Here is a 22,074-nt window from a genome sequence, read left to right as displayed (position 1 = left end):
TGTTCTTATCAGTTTAATATCTGATACGTCCCCTATCTGGGGACCATATATTAAATGGATTTTTGAGAACGGGGGCCGATTTCGAAGCTTGCTTCCGTCGCCCTATGCATTGACCCGATATGGCAGTATCTTCGGGTACAGTGCACCACCCCCTTACAGGGTTAAAAAGAAAGATTCCTACTTTCATTGCTACCTGCTTGCTGGCTAGCCAGCTAGCCAGCCCTGTGGGCCTTGCTGCTGCAGCCAAAAAACAAAAGGTGGTGCTGCTGCTGCTGCTTCTGCTGCTTCTGCTTGTGTCTGGCCGCTGTTGGAGCGTCCAGGCACAGGACTTCTGCTGCTGCTGACTAAATGGCCTCCTTAATTGGATCATTTGAGTAGCCAGCACACCTGTGCAGGTAGGGCATGACATGATAGGCAGCTGCCTTGATAGCGGGTGGGTGCTGAATGTTCCTAATTGACAAAATAAGATTAATGCTTATGAAGAAATATAAAATCTCATCCCTTCCCCAATATCGCGCCACACCCCTACCCCTTAATTCCCTGGTTGAACTTGATGGACATATGTCTTTTTTCGACCGTACTAACTATGTAACTATGTAACATAACATGGGGGGGGGGGGGGGGGGTCTCCTGGCTGTTCACACAGGTGTGTCATTGCTGTACATTGACCATGCATTGCTTCTGTGGTATTGCAAAGGCAAAGACAAATGCTTCCAGCCATCCATTGCACTAATGGATTGGTCATCAGCTGGCTGTCTATGTCCCGCATCAATATAGACCAAAGTACAGAGGGTTAGGCTATGCTATTGTGCACCTACCTGATGCATCAGAAGGTGCGAGGCCCTTGCTAAATTCTGTGCACAGACTTTGAGATCTATACTTTAGACTGTATCTAAACCTGCTCCAACATGGACTGACATTCTGGCCTACTTTCAGCCGATGCGACTTGTCTGTCGCTGAACAGTCGCTTTTTATGTATTCAGCACCTATGTATAATGTTGTAAAAATGCTCTAGAAGCTAAAGTCGCAGAAATGTCACACATATTTGGCCTGCAACTTTCTGTGCGACAAATTCAGACAGGAAAAATCAGTATAAATCCTTAGAAAATTATCCCCCAGTGTCTCCATCTGCTGGCGGTATTGAATAAGCATTGCTGCACTGATGGGGTATGCATTAGACGAAAAAAAAGAAGAAAAAGAAGAATAATACGCCCAGAAAAGAGGCGAAAAGGAGAAAAACGTAAAAAAACGTGAAAAAAAAGTAAGAGGAAGAGAAGGGAAAAAAAGGTGGAAATGGGTTTAAAAGTGATTTCGGCGGAGAAATATATATATATATATATATATATATATATATATATATATATATATATACGCGCACACACACACATATATATAAACGTATTCTCCGTTGAGATATTGCAGCCGCTGCTGTGTCCAGGCCCAGGAGCCTTAGCACTGTGCTGTGATGTCACTCAATACCACTGACATCACTAGGTGTAAACAACATCTCTCCTTTGCTGTGTATGTGACTATGGAGCTGTTTGGTGATGTCGTCTATTATGGCCTTCATAGAAGCAACAGGAGATTGTTGCATCCATCTAGAACCCTCAGAACTACAGTGCTATGATGTCACTCACTTCCACAGGCCTTGCAGAGTGTAAACAACAACAACCCAGCTTTGTTGTGTATGTAACCATAGGGATTTGTGATGTCACCTAGAACCTTCACAGCAGCGACAGCTTTATGAGGAGCATCAGCACTGCTCTGCCTGAGCAGAACCATCACCGCCATAGGTTGTCAAATAACCCGGATTTAACCCACACAGGTAAGTCCAATGGGGTGCAGGCATGTCCTCTATGCTTACAGCTTCCCGTGGGTGTTGGTTTGATACCGTTTGGGGACAGCCAAGGAGGCATCTGCAGGCAACAAAGGTAGGTGTGTGCTTGTGTGTGTGTTTCCTATGCAGATCCTAAGCCCAGTGTCACATGCAAGTAGGAGGAGTAAGAAGGGTTCCTGGCAAATCCGGGTTATGGATTGCATTTAAAAAGGCCCCGTGGGAGTGCAATGGGCCCCTGTCTTGCTGCTTAGCAATAATGGTATGGGTTTAGGTTCTGCTGTGTGTACTGGTGGTTGACTGCCCCCCAGCCCAGAGTGTGCATGGAAAATTGTCTGGCAGCCTCCCTGACAGCAAGCAGTGATAGTGCCCATGAAGGGGACCTTGTTGGGCCCGCCCCTTTCACGGTTATCGCTTCTCGGCCTTTTGGCTAAGATCAAGTGTAGTATCTGTTCTTATCAGTTTAATATCTGATACGTCCCCTATCTGGGGACCATATATTAAATGGATTTTTGAGAACGGGGGCCGATTTCGAAGCTTGCTTCCGTCGCCCTATGCATTGACCCGATATGGCAGTATCTTCGGGTACAGTGCACCACCCCCTTACAGGGTTAAAAAGAAAGATTCCTACTTTCATTGCTACCTGCTTGCTGGCTAGCCAGCTAGCCAGCCCTGTGGGCCTTGCTGCTGCAGCCAAAAAACAAAAGGTGGTGCTGCTGCTGCTGCTTCTGCTGCTTCTGCTTGTGTCTGGCCGCTGTTGGAGCGTCCAGGCACAGGACTTCTGCTGCTGCTGACTAAATGGCCTCCTTAATTGGATCATTTGAGTAGCCAGCACACCTGTGCAGGTAGGGCATGACATGATAGGCAGCTGCCTTGATAGCGGGTGGGTGCTGAATGTTCCTAATTGACAAAATAAGATTAATGCTTATGAAGAAATATAAAATCTCATCCCTTCCCCAATATCGCGCCACACCCCTACCCCTTAATTCCCTGGTTGAACTTGATGGACATATGTCTTTTTTCGACCGTACTAACTATGTAACTATGTAACATAACATGGGGGGGGGGGGGGGGGGTCTCCTGGCTGTTCACACAGGTGTGTCATTGCTGTACATTGACCATGCATTGCTTCTGTGGTATTGCAAAGGCAAAGACAAATGCTTCCAGCCATCCATTGCACTAATGGATTGGTCATCAGCTGGCTGTCTATGTCCCGCATCAATATAGACCAAAGTACAGAGGGTTAGGCTATGCTATTGTGCACCTACCTGATGCATCAGAAGGTGCGAGGCCCTTGCTAAATTCTGTGCACAGACTTTGAGATCTATACTTTAGACTGTATCTAAACCTGCTCCAACATGGACTGACATTCTGGCCTACTTTCAGCCGATGCGACTTGTCTGTCGCTGAACAGTCGCTTTTTATGTATTCAGCACCTATGTATAATGTTGTAAAAATGCTCTAGAAGCTAAAGTCGCAGAAATGTCACACATATTTGGCCTGCAACTTTCTGTGCGACAAATTCAGACAGGAAAAATCAGTATAAATCCTTAGAAAATTATCCCCCAGTGTCTCCATCTGCTGGCGGTATTGAATAAGCATTGCTGCACTGATGGGGTATGCATTAGACGAAAAAAAAGAAGAAAAAGAAGAATAATACGCCCAGAAAAGAGGCGAAAAGGAGAAAAACGTAAAAAAACGTGAAAAAAAAGTAAGAGGAAGAGAAGGGAAAAAAAGGTGGAAATGGGTTTAAAAGTGATTTCGGCGGAGAAATATATATATATATATATATATATATATATATATATATATATACGCGCACACACACACATATATATAAATGTATTCTCCGTTGAGATATTGCAGCCGCTGCTGTGTCCAGGCCCAGGAGCCTTAGCACTGTGCTGTGATGTCACTCAATACCACTGACATCACTAGGTGTAAACAACATCTCTCCTTTGCTGTGTATGTGACTATGGAGCTGTTTGGTGATGTCGTCTATTATGGCCTTCATAGAAGCAACAGGAGATTGTTGCATCCATCTAGAACCCTCAGAACTACAGTGCTATGATGTCACTCACTTCCACAGGCCTTGCAGAGTGTAAACAACAACAACCCAGCTTTGTTGTGTATGTAACCATAGGGATTTGTGATGTCACCTAGAACCTTCACAGCAGCGACAGCTTTATGAGGAGCATCAGCACTGCTCTGCCTGAGCAGAACCATCACCGCCATAGGTTGTCAAATAACCCGGATTTAACCCACACAGGTAAGTCCAATGGGGTGCAGGCATGTCCTCTATGCTTACAGCTTCCCGTGGGTGTTGGTTTGATACCGTTTGGGGACAGCCAAGGAGGCATCTGCAGGCAACAAAGGTAGGTGTGTGCTTGTGTGTGTGTTTCCTATGCAGATCCTAAGCCCAGTGTCACATGCAAGTAGGAGGAGTAAGAAGGGTTCCTGGCAAATCCGGGTTATGGATTGCATTTAAAAAGGCCCCGTGGGAGTGCAATGGGCCCCTGTCTTGCTGCTTAGCAATAATGGTATGGGTTTAGGTTCTGCTGTGTGTACTGGTGGTTGACTGCCCCCCAGCCCAGAGTGTGCATGGAAAATTGTCTGGCAGCCTCCCTGACAGCAAGCAGTGATAGTGCCCATGAAGGGGACCTTGTTGGGCCCGCCCCTTTCACGGTTATCGCTTCTCGGCCTTTTGGCTAAGATCAAGTGTAGTATCTGTTCTTATCAGTTTAATATCTGATACGTCCCCTATCTGGGGACCATATATTAAATGGATTTTTGAGAACGGGGGCCGATTTCGAAGCTTGCTTCCGTCGCCCTATGCATTGACCCGATATGGCAGTATCTTCGGGTACAGTGCACCACCCCCTTACAGGGTTAAAAAGAAAGATTCCTACTTTCATTGCTACCTGCTTGCTGGCTAGCCAGCTAGCCAGCCCTGTGGGCCTTGCTGCTGCAGCCAAAAAACAAAAGGTGGTGCTGCTGCTGCTGCTTCTGCTGCTTCTGCTTGTGTCTGGCCGCTGTTGGAGCGTCCAGGCACAGGACTTCTGCTGCTGCTGACTAAATGGCCTCCTTAATTGGATCATTTGAGTAGCCAGCACACCTGTGCAGGTAGGGCATGACATGATAGGCAGCTGCCTTGATAGCGGGTGGGTGCTGAATGTTCCTAATTGACAAAATAAGATTAATGCTTATGAAGAAATATAAAATCTCATCCCTTCCCCAATATCGCGCCACACCCCTACCCCTTAATTCCCTGGTTGAACTTGATGGACATATGTCTTTTTTCGACCGTACTAACTATGTAACTATGTAACATAACATGGGGGGGGGGGGGGGGGGTCTCCTGGCTGTTCACACAGGTGTGTCATTGCTGTACATTGACCATGCATTGCTTCTGTGGTATTGCAAAGGCAAAGACAAATGCTTCCAGCCATCCATTGCACTAATGGATTGGTCATCAGCTGGCTGTCTATGTCCCGCATCAATATAGACCAAAGTACAGAGGGTTAGGCTATGCTATTGTGCACCTACCTGATGCATCAGAAGGTGCGAGGCCCTTGCTAAATTCTGTGCACAGACTTTGAGATCTATACTTTAGACTGTATCTAAACCTGCTCCAACATGGACTGACATTCTGGCCTACTTTCAGCCGATGCGACTTGTCTGTCGCTGAACAGTCGCTTTTTATGTATTCAGCACCTATGTATAATGTTGTAAAAATGCTCTAGAAGCTAAAGTCGCAGAAATGTCACACATATTTGGCCTGCAACTTTCTGTGCGACAAATTCAGACAGGAAAAATCAGTATAAATCCTTAGAAAATTATCCCCCAGTGTCTCCATCTGCTGGCGGTATTGAATAAGCATTGCTGCACTGATGGGGTATGCATTAGACGAAAAAAAAGAAGAAAAAGAAGAATAATACGCCCAGAAAAGAGGCGAAAAGGAGAAAAACGTAAAAAAACGTGAAAAAAAAGTAAGAGGAAGAGAAGGGAAAAAAAGGTGGAAATGGGTTTAAAAGTGATTTCGGCGGAGAAATATATATATATATATATATATATATATATATATATATATATATATACGCGCACACACACACATATATATAAACGTATTCTCCGTTGAGATATTGCAGCCGCTGCTGTGTCCAGGCCCAGGAGCCTTAGCACTGTGCTGTGATGTCACTCAATACCACTGACATCACTAGGTGTAAACAACATCTCTCCTTTGCTGTGTATGTGACTATGGAGCTGTTTGGTGATGTCGTCTATTATGGCCTTCATAGAAGCAACAGGAGATTGTTGCATCCATCTAGAACCCTCAGAACTACAGTGCTATGATGTCACTCACTTCCACAGGCCTTGCAGAGTGTAAACAACAACAACCCAGCTTTGTTGTGTATGTAACCATAGGGATTTGTGATGTCACCTAGAACCTTCACAGCAGCGACAGCTTTATGAGGAGCATCAGCACTGCTCTGCCTGAGCAGAACCATCACCGCCATAGGTTGTCAAATAACCCGGATTTAACCCACACAGGTAAGTCCAATGGGGTGCAGGCATGTCCTCTATGCTTACAGCTTCCCGTGGGTGTTGGTTTGATACCGTTTGGGGACAGCCAAGGAGGCATCTGCAGGCAACAAAGGTAGGTGTGTGCTTGTGTGTGTGTTTCCTATGCAGATCCTAAGCCCAGTGTCACATGCAAGTAGGAGGAGTAAGAAGGGTTCCTGGCAAATCCGGGTTATGGATTGCATTTAAAAAGGCCCCGTGGGAGTGCAATGGGCCCCTGTCTTGCTGCTTAGCAATAATGGTATGGGTTTAGGTTCTGCTGTGTGTACTGGTGGTTGACTGCCCCCCAGCCCAGAGTGTGCATGGAAAATTGTCTGGCAGCCTCCCTGACAGCAAGCAGTGATAGTGCCCATGAAGGGGACCTTGTTGGGCCCACCCCTTTCACGGTTATCGCTTCTCGGCCTTTTGGCTAAGATCAAGTGTAGTATCTGTTCTTATCAGTTTAATATCTGATACGTCCCCTATCTGGGGACCATATATTAAATGGATTTTTGAGAACGGGGGCCGATTTCGAAGCTTGCTTCCGTCGCCCTATGCATTGACCCGATATGGCAGTATCTTCGGGTACAGTGCACCACCCCCTTACAGGGTTAAAAAGAAAGATTCCTACTTTCATTGCTACCTGCTTGCTGGCTAGCCAGCTAGCCAGCCCTGTGGGCCTTGCTGCTGCAGCCAAAAAACAAAAGGTGGTGCTGCTGCTGCTGCTTCTGCTGCTTCTGCTTGTGTCTGGCCGCTGTTGGAGCGTCCAGGCACAGGACTTCTGCTGCTGCTGACTAAATGGCCTCCTTAATTGGATCATTTGAGTAGCCAGCACACCTGTGCAGGTAGGGCATGACATGATAGGCAGCTGCCTTGATAGCGGGTGGGTGCTGAATGTTCCTAATTGACAAAATAAGATTAATGCTTATGAAGAAATATAAAATCTCATCCCTTCCCCAATATCGCGCCACACCCCTACCCCTTAATTCCCTGGTTGAACTTGATGGACATATGTCTTTTTTCGACCGTACTAACTATGTAACTATGTAACATAACATGGGGGGGGGGGGGGGGGGGGGTCTCCTGGCTGTTCACACAGGTGTGTCATTGCTGTACATTGACCATGCATTGCTTCTGTGGTATTGCAAAGGCAAAGACAAATGCTTCCAGCCATCCATTGCACTAATGGATTGGTCATCAGCTGGCTGTCTATGTCCCGCATCAATATAGACCAAAGTACAGAGGGTTAGGCTATGCTATTGTGCACCTACCTGATGCATCAGAAGGTGCGAGGCCCTTGCTAAATTCTGTGCACAGACTTTGAGATCTATACTTTAGACTGTATCTAAACCTGCTCCAACATGGACTGACATTCTGGCCTACTTTCAGCCGATGCGACTTGTCTGTCGCTGAACAGTCGCTTTTTATGTATTCAGCACCTATGTATAATGTTGTAAAAATGCTCTAGAAGCTAAAGTCGCAGAAATGTCACACATATTTGGCCTGCAACTTTCTGTGCGACAAATTCAGACAGGAAAAATCAGTATAAATCCTTAGAAAATTATCCCCCAGTGTCTCCATCTGCTGGCGGTATTGAATAAGCATTGCTGCACTGATGGGGTATGCATTAGACGAAAAAAAAGAAGAAAAAGAAGAATAATACGCCCAGAAAAGAGGCGAAAAGGAGAAAAACGTAAAAAAACGTGAAAAAAAAGTAAGAGGAAGAGAAGGGAAAAAAAGGTGGAAATGGGTTTAAAAGTGATTTCGGCGGAGAAATATATATATATATATATATATATATATATATATATATATATATATACGCGCACACACACACATATATATAAACGTATTCTCCGTTGAGATATTGCAGCCGCTGCTGTGTCCAGGCCCAGGAGCCTTAGCACTGTGCTGTGATGTCACTCAATACCACTGACATCACTAGGTGTAAACAACATCTCTCCTTTGCTGTGTATGTGACTATGGAGCTGTTTGGTGATGTCGTCTATTATGGCCTTCATAGAAGCAACAGGAGATTGTTGCATCCATCTAGAACCCTCAGAACTACAGTGCTATGATGTCACTCACTTCCACAGGCCTTGCAGAGTGTAAACAACAACAACCCAGCTTTGTTGTGTATGTAACCATAGGGATTTGTGATGTCACCTAGAACCTTCACAGCAGCGACAGCTTTATGAGGAGCATCAGCACTGCTCTGCCTGAGCAGAACCATCACCGCCATAGGTTGTCAAATAACCCGGATTTAACCCACACAGGTAAGTCCAATGGGGTGCAGGCATGTCCTCTATGCTTACAGCTTCCCGTGGGTGTTGGTTTGATACCGTTTGGGGACAGCCAAGGAGGCATCTGCAGGCAACAAAGGTAGGTGTGTGCTTGTGTGTGTGTTTCCTATGCAGATCCTAAGCCCAGTGTCACATGCAAGTAGGAGGAGTAAGAAGGGTTCCTGGCAAATCCGGGTTATGGATTGCATTTAAAAAGGCCCCGTGGGAGTGCAATGGGCCCCTGTCTTGCTGCTTAGCAATAATGGTATGGGTTTAGGTTCTGCTGTGTGTACTGGTGGTTGACTGCCCCCCAGCCCAGAGTGTGCATGGAAAATTGTCTGGCAGCCTCCCTGACAGCAAGCAGTGATAGTGCCCATGAAGGGGACCTTGTTGGGCCCGCCCCTTTCACGGTTATCGCTTCTCGGCCTTTTGGCTAAGATCAAGTGTAGTATCTGTTCTTATCAGTTTAATATCTGATACGTCCCCTATCTGGGGACCATATATTAAATGGATTTTTGAGAACGGGGGCCGATTTCGAAGCTTGCTTCCGTCGCCCTATGCATTGACCCGATATGGCAGTATCTTCGGGTACAGTGCACCACCCCCTTACAGGGTTAAAAAGAAAGATTCCTACTTTCATTGCTACCTGCTTGCTGGCTAGCCAGCTAGCCAGCCCTGTGGGCCTTGCTGCTGCAGCCAAAAAACAAAAGGTGGTGCTGCTGCTGCTGCTTCTGCTGCTTCTGCTTGTGTCTGGCCGCTGTTGGAGCGTCCAGGCACAGGACTTCTGCTGCTGCTGACTAAATGGCCTCCTTAATTGGATCATTTGAGTAGCCAGCACACCTGTGCAGGTAGGGCATGACATGATAGGCAGCTGCCTTGATAGCGGGTGGGTGCTGAATGTTCCTAATTGACAAAATAAGATTAATGCTTATGAAGAAATATAAAATCTCATCCCTTCCCCAATATCGCGCCACACCCCTACCCCTTAATTCCCTGGTTGAACTTGATGGACATATGTCTTTTTTCGACCGTACTAACTATGTAACTATGTAACATAACATGGGGGGGGGGGGGGGGGTCTCCTGGCTGTTCACACAGGTGTGTCATTGCTGTACATTGACCATGCATTGCTTTTGTGGTATTGCAAAGGCAAAGACAAATGCTTCCAGCCATCCATTGCACTAATGGATTGGTCATCAGCTGGCTGTCTATGTCCCGCATCAATATAGACCAAAGTACAGAGGGTTAGGCTATGCTATTGTGCACCTACCTGATGCATCAGAAGGTGCGAGGCCCTTGCTAAATTCTGTGCACAGACTTTGAGATCTATACTTTAGACTGTATCTAAACCTGCTCCAACATGGACTGACATTCTGGCCTACTTTCAGCCGATGCGACTTGTCTGTCGCTGAACAGTCGCTTTTTATGTATTCAGCACCTATGTATAATGTTGTAAAAATGCTCTAGAAGCTAAAGTCGCAGAAATGTCACACATATTTGGCCTGCAACTTTCTGTGCGACAAATTCAGACAGGAAAAATCAGTATAAATCCTTAGAAAATTATCCCCCAGTGTCTCCATCTGCTGGCGGTATTGAATAAGCATTGCTGCACTGATGGGGTATGCATTAGACGAAAAAAAAGAAGAAAAAGAAGAATAATACGCCCAGAAAAGAGGCGAAAAGGAGAAAAACGTAAAAAAACGTGAAAAAAAAGTAAGAGGAAGAGAAGGGAAAAAAAGGTGGAAATGGGTTTAAAAGTGATTTCGGCGGAGAAATATATATATATATATATATATATATATATATATATATATATACGCGCACACACACACATATATATAAACGTATTCTCCGTTGACATATTGCAGCCGCTGCTGTGTCCAGGCCCAGGAGCCTTAGCACTGTGCTGTGATGTCACTCAATACCACTGACATCACTAGGTGTAAACAACATCTCTCCTTTGCTGTGTATGTGACTATGGAGCTGTTTGGTGATGTCGTCTATTATGGCCTTCATAGAAGCAACAGGAGATTGTTGCATCCATCTAGAACCCTCAGAACTACAGTGCTATGATGTCACTCACTTCCACAGGCCTTGCAGAGTGTAAACAACAACAACCCAGCTTTGTTGTGTATGTAACCATAGGGATTTGTGATGTCACCTAGAACCTTCACAGCAGCGACAGCTTTATGAGGAGCATCAGCACTGCTCTGCCTGAGCAGAACCATCACCGCCATAGGTTGTCAAATAACCCGGATTTAACCCACACAGGTAAGTCCAATGGGGTGCAGGCATGTCCTCTATGCTTACAGCTTCCCGTGGGTGTTGGTTTGATACCGTTTGGGGACAGCCAAGGAGGCATCTGCAGGCAACAAAGGTAGGTGTGTGCTTGTGTGTGTGTTTCCTATGCAGATCCTAAGCCCAGTGTCACATGCAAGTAGGAGGAGTAAGAAGGGTTCCTGGCAAATCCGGGTTATGGATTGCATTTAAAAAGGCCCCGTGGGAGTGCAATGGGCCCCTGTCTTGCTGCTTAGCAATAATGGTATGGATTTAGGTTCTGCTGTGTGTACTGGTGGTTGACTGCCCCCCAGCCCAGAGTGTGCATGGAAAATTGTCTGGCAGCCTCCCTGACAGCAAGCAGTGATAGTGCCCATGAAGGGGACCTTGTTGGGCCCGCCCCTTTCACGGTTATCGCTTCTCGGCCTTTTGGCTAAGATCAAGTGTAGTATCTGTTCTTATCAGTTTAATATCTGATACGTCCCCTATCTGGGGACCATATATTAAATGGATTTTTGAGAACGGGGGCCGATTTCGAAGCTTGCTTCCGTCGCCCTATGCATTGACCCGATATGGCAGTATCTTCGGGTACAGTGCACCACCCCCTTACAGGGTTAAAAAGAAAGATTCCTACTTTCATTGCTACCTGCTTGCTGGCTAGCCAGCTAGCCAGCCCTGTGGGCCTTGCTGCTGCAGCCAAAAAACAAAAGGTGGTGCTGCTGCTGCTGCTTCTGCTGCTTCTGCTTGTGTCTGGCCGCTGTTGGAGCGTCCAGGCACAGGACTTCTGCTGCTGCTGACTAAATGGCCTCCTTAATTGGATCATTTGAGTAGCCAGCACACCTGTGCAGGTAGGGCATGACATGATAGGCAGCTGCCTTGATAGCGGGTGGGTGCTGAATGTTCCTAATTGACAAAATAAGATTAATGCTTATGAAGAAATATAAAATCTCATCCCTTCCCCAATATCGCGCCACACCCCTACCCCTTAATTCCCTGGTTGAACTTGATGGACATATGTCTTTTTTCGACCGTACTAACTATGTAACTATGTAACATAACATGGGGGGGGGGGGGGGGGGGTCTCCTGGCTGTTCACACAGGTGTGTCATTGCTGTACATTGACCATGCATTGCTTCTGTGGTATTGCAAAGGCAAAGACAAATGCTTCCAGCCATCCATTGCACTAATGGATTGGTCATCAGCTGGCTGTCTATGTCCCGCATCAATATAGACCAAAGTACAGAGGGTTAGGCTATGCTATTGTGCACCTACCTGATGCATCAGAAGGTGCGAGGCCCTTGCTAAATTCTGTGCACAGACTTTGAGATCTATACTTTAGACTGTATCTAAACCTGCTCCAACATGGACTGACATTCTGGCCTACTTTCAGCCGATGCGACTTGTCTGTCGCTGAACAGTCGCTTTTTATGTATTCAGCACCTATGTATAATGTTGTAAAAATGCTCTAGAAGCTAAAGTCGCAGAAATGTCACACATATTTGGCCTGCAACTTTCTGTGCGACAAATTCAGACAGGAAAAATCAGTATAAATCCTTAGAAAATTATCCCCCAGTGTCTCCATCTGCTGGCGGTATTGAATAAGCATTGCTGCACTGATGGGGTATGCATTAGACGAAAAAAAAGAAGAAAAAGAAGAATAATACGCCCAGAAAAGAGGCGAAAAGGAGAAAAACGTAAAAAAACGTGAAAAAAAAGTAAGAGGAAGAGAAGGGAAAAAAAGGTGGAAATGGGTTTAAAAGTGATTTCGGCGGAGAAATATATATATATATATATATATATATATATATATATATATATATACGCGCACACACACACATATATATAAACGTATTCTCCGTTGAGATATTGCAGCCGCTGCTGTGTCCAGGCCCAGGAGCCTTAGCACTGTGCTGTGATGTCACTCAATACCACTGACATCACTAGGTGTAAACAACATCTCTCCTTTGCTGTGTATGTGACTATGGAGCTGTTTGGTGATGTCGTCTATTATGGCCTTCATAGAAGCAACAGGAGATTGTTGCATCCATCTAGAACCCTCAGAACTACAGTACTATGATGTCACTCACTTCCACAGGCCTTGCAGAGTGTAAACAACAACAACCCAGCTTTGTTGTGTATGTAACCATAGGGATTTGTGATGTCACCTAGAACCTTCACAGCAGCGACAGCTTTATGAGGAGCATCAGCACTGCTCTGCCTGAGCAGAACCATCACCGCCATAGGTTGTCAAATAACCCGGATTTAACCCACACAGGTAAGTCCAATGGGGTGCAGGCATGTCCTCTATGCTTACAGCTTCCCGTGGGTGTTGGTTTGATACCGTTTGGGGACAGCCAAGGAGGCATCTGCAGGCAACAAAGGTAGGTGTGTGCTTGTGTGTGTGTTTCCTATGCAGATCCTAAGCCCAGTGTCACATGCAAGTAGGAGGAGTAAGAAGGGTTCCTGGCAAATCCGGGTTATGGATTGCATTTAAAAAGGCCCCGTGGGAGTGCAATGGGCCCCTGTCTTGCTGCTTAGCAATAATGGTATGGGTTTAGGTTCTGCTGTGTGTACTGGTGGTTGACTGCCCCCCAGCCCAGAGTGTGCATGGAAAATTGTCTGGCAGCCTCCCTGACAGCAAGCAGTGATAGTGCCCATGAAGGGGACCTTGTTGGGCCCGCCCCTTTCACGGTTATCGCTTCTCGGCCTTTTGGCTAAGATCAAGTGTAGTATCTGTTCTTATCAATTTAATATCTGATACGTCCCCTATCTGGGGACCATATATTAAATGGATTTTTGAGAACGGGGGCCGATTTCGAAGCTTGCTTCCGTCGCCCTATGCATTGACCCGATATGGCAGTATCTTTGGGTACAGTGCACCACCCCCTTACAGGGTTAAAAAGAAAGATTCCTACTTTCATTGCTACCTGCTTGCTGGCTAGCCAGCTAGCCAGCCCTGTGGGCCTTGCTGCTGCAGCCAAAAAACAAAAGGTGGTGCTGCTGCTTCTGCTGCTTCTGCTTGTGTCTGGCCGCTGTTGGAGCGTCCAGGCACAGGACTTCTGCTGCTGCTGACTAAATGGCCTCCTTAATTGGATCATTTGAGTAGCCAGCACACCTGTGCAGGTAGGGCATGACATGATAGGCAGCTGCCTTGATAGCGGGTGGGTGCTGAATGTTCCTAATTGACAAAATAAGATTAATGCTTATGAAGAAATATAAAATCTCATCCCTTCCCCAATATCGCGCCACACCCCTACCCCTTAATTCCCTGGTTGAACTTGATGGACATATGTCTTTTTTCGACCGTACTAACTATGTAACTATGTAACATAACATGGGGGGGGGGGGGGGGGGTCTCCTGGCTGTTCACACAGGTGTGTCATTGCTGTACATTGACCATGCATTGCTTCTGTGGTATTGCAAAGGCAAAGACAAATGCTTCCAGCCATCCATTGCACTAATGGATTGGTCATCAGCTGGCTGTCTATGTCCCGCATCAATATAGACCAAAGTACAGAGGGTTAGGCTATGCTATTGTGCACCTACCTGATGCATCAGAAGGTGCGAGGCCCTTGCTAAATTCTGTGCACAGACTTTGAGATCTATACTTTAGACTGTATCTAAACCTGCTCCAACATGGACTGACATTCTGGCCTACTTTCAGCCGATGCGACTTGTCTGTCGCTGAACAGTCGCTTTTTATGTATTCAGCACCTATGTATAATGTTGTAAAAATGCTCTAGAAGCTAAAGTCGCAGAAATGTCACACATATTTGGCCTGCAACTTTCTGTGCGACAAATTCAGACAGGAAAAATCAGTATAAATCCTTAGAAAATTATCCCCCAGTGTCTCCATCTGCTGGCGGTATTGAATAAGCATTGCTGCACTGATGGGGTATGCATTAGACGAAAAAAAAGAAGAAAAAGAAGAATAATACGCCCAGAAAAGAGGCGAAAAGGAGAAAAACGTAAAAAAACGTGAAAAAAAAGTAAGAGGAAGAGAAGGGAAAAAAAGGTGGAAATGGGTTTAAAAGTGATTTCGGCGGAGAAATATATATATATATATATATATATATATATATATATATATACGCGCACACACACACATATATATAAACGTATTCTCCGTTGAGATATTGCAGCCGCTGCTGTGTCCAGGCCCAGGAGCCTTAGCACTGTGCTGTGATGTCACTCAATACCACTGACATCACTAGGTGTAAACAACATCTCTCCTTTGCTGTGTATGTGACTATGGAGCTGTTTGGTGATGTCGTCTATTATGGCCTTCATAGAAGCAACAGGAGATTGTTGCATCCATCTAGAACCCTCAGAACTACAGTGCTATGATGTCACTCACTTCCACAGGCCTTGCAGAGTGTAAACAACAACAACCCAGCTTTGTTGTGTATGTAACCATAGGGATTTGTGATGTCACCTAGAACCTTCACAGCAGCGACAGCTTTATGAGGAGCATCAGCACTGCTCTGCCTGAGCAGAACCATCACCGCCATAGGTTGTCAAATAACCCGGATTTAACCCACACAGGTAAGTCCAATGGGGTGCAGGCATGTCCTCTATGCTTACAGCTTCCCGTGGGTGTTGGTTTGATACCGTTTGGGGACAGCCAAGGAGGCATCTGCAGGCAACAAAGGTAGGTGTGTGCTTGTGTGTGTGTTTCCTATGCAGATCCTAAGCCCAGTGTCACATGCAAGTAGGAGGAGTAAGAAGGGTTCCTGGCAAATCCGGGTTATGGATTGCATTTAAAAAGGCCCCGTGGGAGTGCAATGGGCCCCTGTCTTGCTGCTTAGCAATAATGGTATGGGTTTAGGTTCTGCTGTGTGTACTGGTGGTTGACTGCCCCCCAGCCCAGAGTGTGCATGGAAAATTGTCTGGCAGCCTCCCTGACAGCAAGCAGTGATAGTGCCCATGAAGGGGACCTTGTTGGGCCCGCCCCTTTCACGGTTATCGCTTCTCGGCCTTTTGGCTAAGATCAAGTGTAGTATCTGTTCTTATCAGTTTAATATCTGATACGTCCCCTATCTGGGGACCATATATTAAATGGATTTTTGAGAACGGGGGCCGATTTCGAAGCTTGCTTCCGTCGCCCTATGCATTGACCCGATATGGCAGTATCTTCGGGTACAGTGCACCACCCCCTTACAGGGTTAAAAAGAAAGATTCCTACTTTCATTGCTACCTGCTTGCTGGCTAGCCAGCTAGCCAGCCCTGTGGGCCTTGCTGCTGCAGCCAAAAAACAAAAGGTGGTGCTGCTGCTGCTGCTTCTGCTGCTTCTGCTTGTGTCTGGCCGCTGTTGGAGCGTCCAGGCACAGGACTTCTGCTGCTGCTGACTAAATGGCCTCCTTAATTGGATCATTTGAGTAGCCAGCACACCTGTGCAGGTAGGGCATGACATGATAGGCAGCTGCCTTGATAGCGGGTGGGTGCTGAATGTTCCTAATTGACAAAATAAGATTAATGCTTATGAAGAAATATAAAATCTCATCCCTTCCCCAATATCGCGCCACACCCCTACCCCTTAATTCCCTGGTTGAACTTGATGGACATATGTCTTTTTTCGACCGTACTAACTATGTAACTATGTAACATAACATGGGGGGGGGGGGGGGTCTCCTGGCTGTTCACACAGGTGTGTCATTGCTGTACATTGACCATGCATTGCTTCTGTGGTATTGCAAAGGCAAAGACAAATGCTTCCAGCCATCCATTGCACTAATGGATTGGTCATCAGCTGGCTGTCTATGTCCCGCATCAATATAGACCAAAGTACAGAGGGTTAGGCTATGCTATTGTGCACCTACCTGATGCATCAGAAGGTGCGAGGCCCTTGCTAAATTCTGTGCACAGACTTTGAGATCTATACTTTAGACTGTATCTAAACCTGCTCCAACATGGACTGACATTCTGGCCTACTTTCAGCCGATGCGACTTGTCTGTCGCTGAACAGTCGCTTTTTATGTATTCAGCACCTATGTATAATGTTGTAAAAATGCTCTAGAAGCTAAAGTCGCAGAAATGTCACACATATTTGGCCTGCAACTTTCTGTGCGACAAATTCAGACAGGAAAAATCAGTATAAATCCTTAGAAAATTATCCCCCAGTGTCTCCATCTGCTGGCGGTATTGAATAAGCATTGCTGCACTGATGGGGTATGCATTAGACGAAAAAAAAGAAGAAAAAGAAGAATAATACGCCCAGAAAAGAGGCGAAAAGGAGAAAAACGTAAAAAAACGTGAAAAAAAAGTAAGAGGAAGAGAAGGGAAAAAAAGGTGGAAATGGGTTTAAAAGTGATTTCGGCGGAGAAATATATATATATATATATATATATATATATATACGCGCACACACACACATATATATAAACGTATTCTCCGTTGAGATATTGCAGCCGCTGCTGTGTCCAGGCCCAGGAGCCTTAGCACTGTGCTGTGATGTCACTCAATACCACTGACATCACTAGGTGTAAACAACATCTCTCCTTTGCTGTGTATGTGACTATGGAGCTGTTTGGTGATGTCGTCTATTATGGCCTTCATAGAAGCAACAGGAGATTGTTGCATCCATCTAGAACCCTCAGAACTACAGTACTATGATGTCACTCACTTCCACAGGCCTTGCAGAGTGTAAACAACAACAACCCAGCTTTGTTGTGTATGTAACCATAGGGATTTGTGATGTCACCTAGAACCTTCACAGCAGCGACAGCTTTATGAGGAGCATCAGCACTGCTCTGCCTGAGCAGAACCATCACCGCCATAGGTTGTCAAATAACCCGGATTTAACCCACACAGGTAAGTCCAATGGGGTGCAGGCATGTCCTCTATGCTTACAGCTTCCCGTGGGTGTTGGTTTGATACCGTTTGGGGACAGCCAAGGAGGCATCTGCAGGCAACAAAGGTAGGTGTGTGCTTGTGTGTGTGTTTCCTATGCAGATCCTAAGCCCAGTGTCACATGCAAGTAGGAGGAGTAAGAAGGGTTCCTGGCAAATCCGGGTTATGGATTGCATTTAAAAAGGCCCCGTGGGAGTGCAATGGGCCCCTGTCTTGCTGCTTAGCAATAATGGTATGGGTTTAGGTTCTGCTGTGTGTACTGGTGGTTGACTGCCCCCCAGCCCAGAGTGTGCATGGAAAATTGTCTGGCAGCCTCCCTGACAGCAAGCAGTGATAGTGCCCATGAAGGGGACCTTGTTGGGCCCGCCCCTTTCACGGTTATCGCTTCTCGGCCTTTTGGCTAAGATCAAGTGTAGTATCTGTTCTTATCAATTTAATATCTGATACGTCCCCTATCTGGGGACCATATATTAAATGGATTTTTGAGAACGGGGGCCGATTTCGAAGCTTGCTTCCGTCGCCCTATGCATTGACCCGATATGGCAGTATCTTTGGGTACAGTGCACCACCCCCTTACAGGGTTAAAAAGAAAGATTCCTACTTTCATTGCTACCTGCTTGCTGGCTAGCCAGCTAGCCAGCCCTGTGGGCCTTGCTGCTGCAGCCAAAAAACAAAAGGTGGTGCTGCTGCTTCTGCTGCTTCTGCTTGTGTCTGGCCGCTGTTGGAGCGTCCAGGCACAGGACTTCTGCTGCTGCTGACTAAATGGCCTCCTTAATTGGATCATTTGAGTAGCCAGCACACCTGTGCAGGTAGGGCATGACATGATAGGCAGCTGCCTTGATAGCGGGTGGGTGCTGAATGTTCCTAATTGACAAAATAAGATTAATGCTTATGAAGAAATATAAAATCTCATCCCTTCCCCAATATCGCGCCACACCCCTACCCCTTAATTCCCTGGTTGAACTTGATGGACATATGTCTTTTTTCGACCGTACTAACTATGTAACTATGTAACATAACATGGGGGGGGGGGGGGGGGTCTCCTGGCTGTTCACACAGGTGTGTCATTGCTGTACATTGACCATGCATTGCTTCTGTGGTATTGCAAAGGCAAAGACAAATGCTTCCAGCCATCCATTGCACTAATGGATTGGTCATCAGCTGGCTGTCTATGTCCCGCATCAATATAGACCAAAGTACAGAGGGTTAGGCTATGCTATTGTGCACCTACCTGATGCATCAGAAGGTGCGAGGCCCTTGCTAAATTCTGTGCACAGACTTTGAGATCTATACTTTAGACTGTATCTAAACCTGCTCCAACATGGACTGACATTCTGGCCTACTTTCAGCCGATGCGACTTGTCTGTCGCTGAACAGTCGCTTTTTATGTATTCAGCACCTATGTATAATGTTGTAAAAATGCTCTAGAAGCTAAAGTCGCAGAAATGTCACACATATTTGGCCTGCAACTTTCTGTGCGACAAATTCAGACAGGAAAAATCAGTATAAATCCTTAGAAAATTATCCCCCAGTGTCTCCATCTGCTGGCGGTATTGAATAAGCATTGCTGCACTGATGGGGTATGCATTAGACGAAAAAAAAGAAGAAAAAGAAGAATAATACGCCCAGAAAAGAGGCGAAAAGGAGAAAAACGTAAAAAAACGTGAAAAAAAAGTAAGAGGAAGAGAAGGGAAAAAAAGGTGGAAATGGGTTTAAAAGTGATTTCGGCGGAGAAATATATATATATATATATATATATATATATATATATACGCGCACACACACACATATATATAAACGTATTCTCCGTTGAGATATTGCAGCCGCTGCTGTGTCCAGGCCCAGGAGCCTTAGCACTGTGCTGTGATGTCACTCAATACCACTGACATCACTAGGTGTAAACAACATCTCTCCTTTGCTGTGTATGTGACTATGGAGCTGTTTGGTGATGTCGTCTATTATGGCCTTCATAGAAGCAACAGGAGATTGTTGCATCCATCTAGAACCCTCAGAACTACAGTGCTATGATGTCACTCACTTCCACAGGCCTTGCAGAGTGTAAACAACAACAACCCAGCTTTGTTGTGTATGTAACCATAGGGATTTGTGATGTCACCTAGAACCTTCACAGCAGCGACAGCTTTATGAGGAGCATCAGCACTGCTCTGCCTGAGCAGAACCATCACCGCCATAGGTTGTCAAATAACCCGGATTTAACCCACACAGGTAAGTCCAATGGGGTGCAGGCATGTCCTCTATGCTTACAGCTTCCCGTGGGTGTTGGTTTGATACCGTTTGGGGACAGCCAAGGAGGCATCTGCAGGCAACAAAGGTAGGTGTGTGCTTGTGTGTGTGTTTCCTATGCAGATCCTAAGCCCAGTGTCACATGCAAGTAGGAGGAGTAAGAAGGGTTCCTGGCAAATCCGGGTTATGGATTGCATTTAAAAAGGCCCCGTGGGAGTGCAATGGGCCCCTGTCTTGCTGCTTAGCAATAATGGTATGGGTTTAGGTTCTGCTGTGTGTACTGGTGGTTGACTGCCCCCCAGCCCAGAGTGTGCATGGAAAATTGTCTGGCAGCCTCCCTGACAGCAAGCAGTGATAGTGCCCATGAAGGGGACCTTGTTGGGCCCGCCCCTTTCACGGTTATCGCTTCTCGGCCTTTTGGCTAAGATCAAGTGTAGTATCTGTCCTTATCAGTTTAATATCTGATACGTCCCCTATCTGGGGACCATATATTAAATGGATTTTTGAGAACGGGGGCCGATTTCGAAGCTTGCTTCCGTCGCCCTATGCATTGACCCGATATGGCAGTATCTTCGGGTACAGTGCACCACCCCCTTACAGGGTTAAAAAGAAAGATTCCTACTTTCATTGCTACCTGCTTGCTGGCTAGCCAGCTAGCCAGCCCTGTGGGCCTTGCTGCTGCAGCCAAAAAACAAAAGGTGGTGCTGCTGCTTCTGCTTGTGTCTGGCCGCTGTTGGAGCGTCCAGGCACAGGACTTCTGCTGCTGCTGACTAAATGGCCTCCTTAATTGGATCATTTGAGTAGCCAGCACACCTGTGCAGGTAGGGCATGACATGATAGGCAGCTGCCTTGATAGCGGGTGGGTGCTGAATGTTCCTAATTGACAAAATAAGATTAATGCTTATGAAGAAATATAAAATCTCATCCCTTCCCCAATATCGCGCCACACCCCTACCCCTTAATTCCCTGGTTGAACTTGATGGACATATGTCTTTTTTCGACCGTACTAACTATGTAACTATGTAACATAACATGGGGGGGGGGGGGGGGGGGGTCTCCTGGCTGTTCACACAGGTGTGTCATTGCTGTACATTGACCATGCATTGCTTCTGTGGTATTGCAAAGGCAAAGACAAATGCTTCCAGCCATCCATTGCACTAATGGATTGGTCATCAGCTGGCTGTCTATGTCCCGCATCAATATAGACCAAAGTACAGAGGGTTAGGCTATGCTATTGTGCACCTACCTGATGCATCAGAAGGTGCGAGGCCCTTGCTAAATTCTGTGCACAGACTTTGAGATCTATACTTTAGACTGTATCTAAACCTGCTCCAACATGGACTGACATTCTGGCCTACTTTCAGCCGATGCGACTTGTCTGTCGCTGAACAGTCGCTTTTTATGTATTCAGCACCTATGTATAATGTTGTAAAAATGCTCTAGAAGCTAAAGTCGCAGAAATGTCACACATATTTGGCCTGCAACTTTCTGTGCGACAAATTCAGACAGGAAAAATCAGTATAAATCCTTAGAAAATTATCCCCCAGTGTCTCCATCTGCTGGCGGTATTGAATAAGCATTGCTGCACTGATGGGGTATGCATTAGACGAAAAAAAAGAAGAAAAAGAAGAATAATACGCCCAGAAAAGAGGCGAAAAGGAGAAAAACGTAAAAAAACGTGAAAAAAAAGTAAGAGGAAGAGAAGGGAAAAAAAGGTGGAAATGGGTTTAAAAGTGATTTCGGCGGAGAAATATATATATATATATATATATATATATATATATATATATATATACGCGCACACACACACATATATATAAACGTATTCTCCGTTGAGATATTGCAGCCGCTGCTGTGTCCAGGCCCAGGAGCCTTAGCACTGTGCTGTGATGTCACTCAATACCACTGACATCACTAGGTGTAAACAACATCTCTCCTTTGCTGTGTATGTGACTATGGAGCTGTTTGGTGATGTCGTCTATTATGGCCTTCATAGAAGCAACAGGAGATTGTTGCATCCATCTAGAA

The 22,074-nt window shown here is 45.9% G+C and overlaps 9 non-coding genes and 1 pseudogene across 9 annotated transcripts; all 10 read left to right on the top strand.

The window, feature by feature from the left end:
• LOC130305849 (U2 spliceosomal RNA) lies at nucleotides 1-151 on the top strand (annotated as a pseudogene; the record flags this gene model as incomplete).
• Nucleotides 152-2,244: 2,093 nt separating this feature from the next.
• Nucleotides 2,245-2,435, top strand: LOC130305844 (U2 spliceosomal RNA). Its single transcript, XR_008855274.1, has one exon. It is a non-coding gene; the product is annotated as a U2 spliceosomal RNA (small nuclear RNA).
• A 2,087-nt stretch (nucleotides 2,436-4,522) lies between these two features.
• LOC130305843 (U2 spliceosomal RNA) lies at nucleotides 4,523-4,713 on the top strand. Its single transcript, XR_008855273.1, has one exon. It is a non-coding gene; the product is annotated as a U2 spliceosomal RNA (small nuclear RNA).
• A 2,091-nt stretch (nucleotides 4,714-6,804) lies between these two features.
• Nucleotides 6,805-6,995, top strand: LOC130305842 (U2 spliceosomal RNA). Its single transcript, XR_008855272.1, has one exon. It is a non-coding gene; the product is annotated as a U2 spliceosomal RNA (small nuclear RNA).
• Nucleotides 6,996-9,089: 2,094 nt separating this feature from the next.
• On the top strand, nucleotides 9,090-9,280 carry LOC130305841 (U2 spliceosomal RNA). Its single transcript, XR_008855271.1, has one exon. It is a non-coding gene; the product is annotated as a U2 spliceosomal RNA (small nuclear RNA).
• Nucleotides 9,281-11,366: 2,086 nt separating this feature from the next.
• Nucleotides 11,367-11,557, top strand: LOC130305840 (U2 spliceosomal RNA). Its single transcript, XR_008855270.1, has one exon. It is a non-coding gene; the product is annotated as a U2 spliceosomal RNA (small nuclear RNA).
• Nucleotides 11,558-13,647: 2,090 nt separating this feature from the next.
• On the top strand, nucleotides 13,648-13,838 carry LOC130305848 (U2 spliceosomal RNA). The gene has a single exon (XR_008855278.1). It is a non-coding gene; the product is annotated as a U2 spliceosomal RNA (small nuclear RNA).
• Nucleotides 13,839-15,917: 2,079 nt separating this feature from the next.
• LOC130305839 (U2 spliceosomal RNA) lies at nucleotides 15,918-16,108 on the top strand. The gene has a single exon (XR_008855269.1). It is a non-coding gene; the product is annotated as a U2 spliceosomal RNA (small nuclear RNA).
• A 2,074-nt stretch (nucleotides 16,109-18,182) lies between these two features.
• LOC130305847 (U2 spliceosomal RNA) lies at nucleotides 18,183-18,373 on the top strand. The gene has a single exon (XR_008855277.1). It is a non-coding gene; the product is annotated as a U2 spliceosomal RNA (small nuclear RNA).
• Nucleotides 18,374-20,447: 2,074 nt separating this feature from the next.
• On the top strand, nucleotides 20,448-20,638 carry LOC130305846 (U2 spliceosomal RNA). Its single transcript, XR_008855276.1, has one exon. It is a non-coding gene; the product is annotated as a U2 spliceosomal RNA (small nuclear RNA).
• Nucleotides 20,639-22,074: the final 1,436 nt, after the last annotated feature.

Source organism: Hyla sarda, unplaced genomic scaffold (assembly GCF_029499605.1).
Source record: "Hyla sarda isolate aHylSar1 unplaced genomic scaffold, aHylSar1.hap1 scaffold_1333, whole genome shotgun sequence".
NCBI lineage: Eukaryota > Metazoa > Chordata > Amphibia > Anura > Hylidae > Hyla > Hyla sarda.
This window is presented reverse-complemented; position numbering and strand designations above follow the sequence as displayed.